Genomic DNA, 3,421 nt, shown 5'->3' on the forward strand with positions numbered 1-3,421 from the left:
TTTAAGTAGGGGAAAACAGGAAAAAAAAAAGGGAGAAGATGTGAAGCAGCTGAGCAGGGGCAGAGAGGGGGAGGCACGAGCCTTGTGGGCCTTGCACCCCTCACCCTCTGGCCTCCCGCCCAGCTGCAAGAAGTGGAGAGGGAATGGGATGTGAAGGAGATGTGAAAGGATCCTGAGAGACATCTGCCAGCCTGTTGCGAGGAACGGCTGCAGACGCCAAGGGCAGTGCAGAAGGAGGGGGAGCAGTAATGCAGCTCCTGGCCAAGATTCCCCTGCAGCCCGTGGTGATGACCGTGGTGGAGCCGGCTGTGCCCCTGCAGCCCATGGAGGCCCACGGAGGAGCAGAGATCCCCCTGCAGCCCGGGGAGAACCCCACACCAGGGGAGGTGGATGCCTGAAGGAGGCTGTGGCCCGTGGAGGCCCCGCTGGGGCAGCCGTTCTGGAGGGGCTACACCCCATGGAAGAGATGACCCACGCCGGAGCAGTTTCACGAAGGACTGTGGCCTGTGGGAGGGACCCCACGAAGGAGCAGGGGAGGAATGTGAGGAGTTCTTCCCCCAACGATGAAGCAGCGGCGTAAAACAACGTGTGATGGACTGACCGCGACCCCCATTCCCTTTTCCCCCCTGTGCCGCTCGGGGGGGGGAAGGTGGTAGAGATAATGTTAAGCCTGGGGAGGGGGGGTGGGGGGGAGGTTATCTTGTTCCCTGTCTCATTCTCCTGCTTTGGTTTTAGAAATAAATGAATAGTTTTCCCCAAGTCGAGTCTGTTTTGCCTGTAATGGTAACTTTAAGGATTTCTCCCCGTCCTTATCTCAAACCTCCAGCCTTTTTTCTTACATCATCTCCCCCTGTTCTCTCGGAGGGTGGGGGGAGTGAGAGAGAGACTGTTGCTTGGTCCCGAGTGGGGCGCACACCGAGCTGACAGACAAATCCTTGCCCTGTTCCAGCTGTGCCGATGAGGCCGGGCAGCGGGATGCTGCTGGATGTGCTTGGACAAGCTGGCGTACAGAAGTGCAAAGGAGCTGCTCACCAGCGCTGCTCCTCAGCTCGCTCCTAACTCACTGCACATTGCCAGCTGTGGTTTTCCGTCTGTAACAGAAACTCCTTGGTTTAGCAGCACAGACGGCGAGCTGGAGTTCCCCCGGGGAAGGTTCAATGAATGTCTGTAGCTGACCTCTCCCCTGCGCCGGGCACTCCAGGAACCGCAGTGGTCGTACAGTGCCTCTCGCAGCGACTCTGCAGGCGTCCCCGGCTCCGGAGCAGGGCTACTGGCTGGTGGAGACGTACCTTTTGATGCGTCGTCTCGGTCCTTTGGTGCTTCAAAGAAAATCTGCAAATGGCAAACCTTGCAGTGAGTCACAGGTGAGGCTGCACCTGGAGCACAGCTCCTCGGCAGAACCTTGGCCCAAGGCGGGTTGTCACAAACGGGAGGGAACCCACCCAGCGCTCGGGACATACGAGAAAGCTGGGCTTGGTCAGCCTGGAGGGGAGAAGGCGCAGGGAGCCTCGCGTTGGCTTCAGCTGTCTCACGGGAGGGTTAGAGAGCAGACAGAGCCAGAGACTTTTCCAAAGTGCACAGTGAAACGATGAGAGGCAATCGGCACGTGGTGCTGCACAGAAAATTCCCACTAGACATACGAAAAACACCCGTGAGAGCAGTGTGGTGCTGGGACAGGGCCCAGGAAAGGGGTGAGATCTCCACCCCTGGAGACAGCGCTCACTTCAACAAGACCCTGAGCAGCCTCCCCCAGCCTCGGAGGCAGCGCTGCTGTGGACAGGGGGGGACCAGAAGCTCAGGAGGTGTCCCCACCCCACACCTTTCTGTGATCCCGCGAGCTCGGCGTGTTTGAGAGAGAAGCAGAGCACCTGCCCGAGCTGCCGCCACCACCAGCTGCTTGCACAACGGCGAGCACAGCACCGAGCACAGCTCTTGTGCAAGGGGGCAGGGCTGGCAGATTTTCAACGCCGTTATCCACGTGCTTCCTCTGCTGTATCATGCAGCTCACCAGTTAGAAGAGGATAACAATTTTTCGAAGGACAGGGAGACAGTTAGTGTCCTCTGTGCTGGTAATTGCATTTCACAATTAGGAACTTACTTAATTGCTCTCAAAACTGCTTCAGAAACCATGGAAGTGGGAAGGTTGGAGAAATGCTTTGTCTCTTGAACGCTCACTTTCCCCAGAGACCGTGAACCTGCTCCCACAGCGATGTATGGGAAAGGCCACGTATCTGGGTGAGCATTCTGCTGAGCATCAGCGCAAGAGCCAAGCCCTCGCGCTCAGCACCTTCAGCAGCCAAGGAGACCATGCGCTGCTCCTCTACAGCAAGGAAACAACGATATGTCGGTGCAAGCAACAGTGCCTCAGCGCAGAGACATGCCACCAACACCTGGGATACAGCACAGCAATTGAACGCAGAGGGTGCAAAGCAGAACATCTAGACTGTATTTGCATTTGATGTTATTTGTTTTGTTTCTTGTAGCCTTTTGTGTTTAGCTACCAAAGCCTGAAGGTCTTAAACCTTTCTCAGGAAGACTTCTTTCAGCTTTGCTGTAAAGCCTGCCTGGTGTGGGGGAACCAACCGAATTAGCGTGACTGCTAAACGATGACAACCTGTGTCCATCACAGCAAAATTTGCCCGAGGCAGCCCCGCACCCTGCACATGCCTGGGGAGCAGAGAGACAGCGTGCACCTCCTGTCACAGGGGCTCAGCCATGGAGGGAGGGAGGGAGGGAGGGAGCACCAGCAGCGAGGGAGCCGTCCCGCAGGCACCGGCGGCAGACACGGCAATGCGCAGATCCCAGAGCATTAGAGCTGCTGCTCTTCTTCCCACAGGTTTTGTTCGTCAGTTCATCAGGGGATGCAACGACGGTTTCTTTCAAAAGCCCTTCAACAACTCGCTTAGTAAACTTCAGCTGCTAAATTCGGTTAGAACAGCAACAAACTTCCTCCACAGCAGGGCAAGCTGAAGGTAAATTACTGGATTGCTGATGACTTTCATCACTTAGGTCTGCTCAGAAGGCATGGAAACTCCTTCCAGCACTGATTTATTATTCCAGCAACTTTATTACTTCAGAACTCTCAGTCCGTCCTTGCCCCGATGCCTGCTCACCACAGCAGACGCTGGTTCACTGCAACATCAAGATCCTTCTGAAACACCTCTCTAAGGTGCGGCAGCTTCCCAACCAAGTCCCTCCCATCAGGGGAAATGCAAAATCCCCAGAAAAGCCCACAGTGACTTTTGCCACCTTGGCTGGATTCCCAGAGGACCAAGGTACAGAACTGCCACTCCACACAACTGACCCAACGTTTATGCACCAGTGGCCTTCGCAGAGCCCCCCGTCACACCACAAATGGCCGTTTCAAACGCCCACGTTTCCACTGATGGGACTATGAGGCATCTACTGCTTAATGAATCAT

This window comes from Chlamydotis macqueenii, chromosome 19, assembly GCF_036417535.1.
Source record: "Chlamydotis macqueenii isolate bChlMac1 chromosome 19, bChlMac1.mat, whole genome shotgun sequence".
NCBI classification, from domain to species: domain Eukaryota; kingdom Metazoa; phylum Chordata; class Aves; order Otidiformes; family Otididae; genus Chlamydotis; species Chlamydotis macqueenii.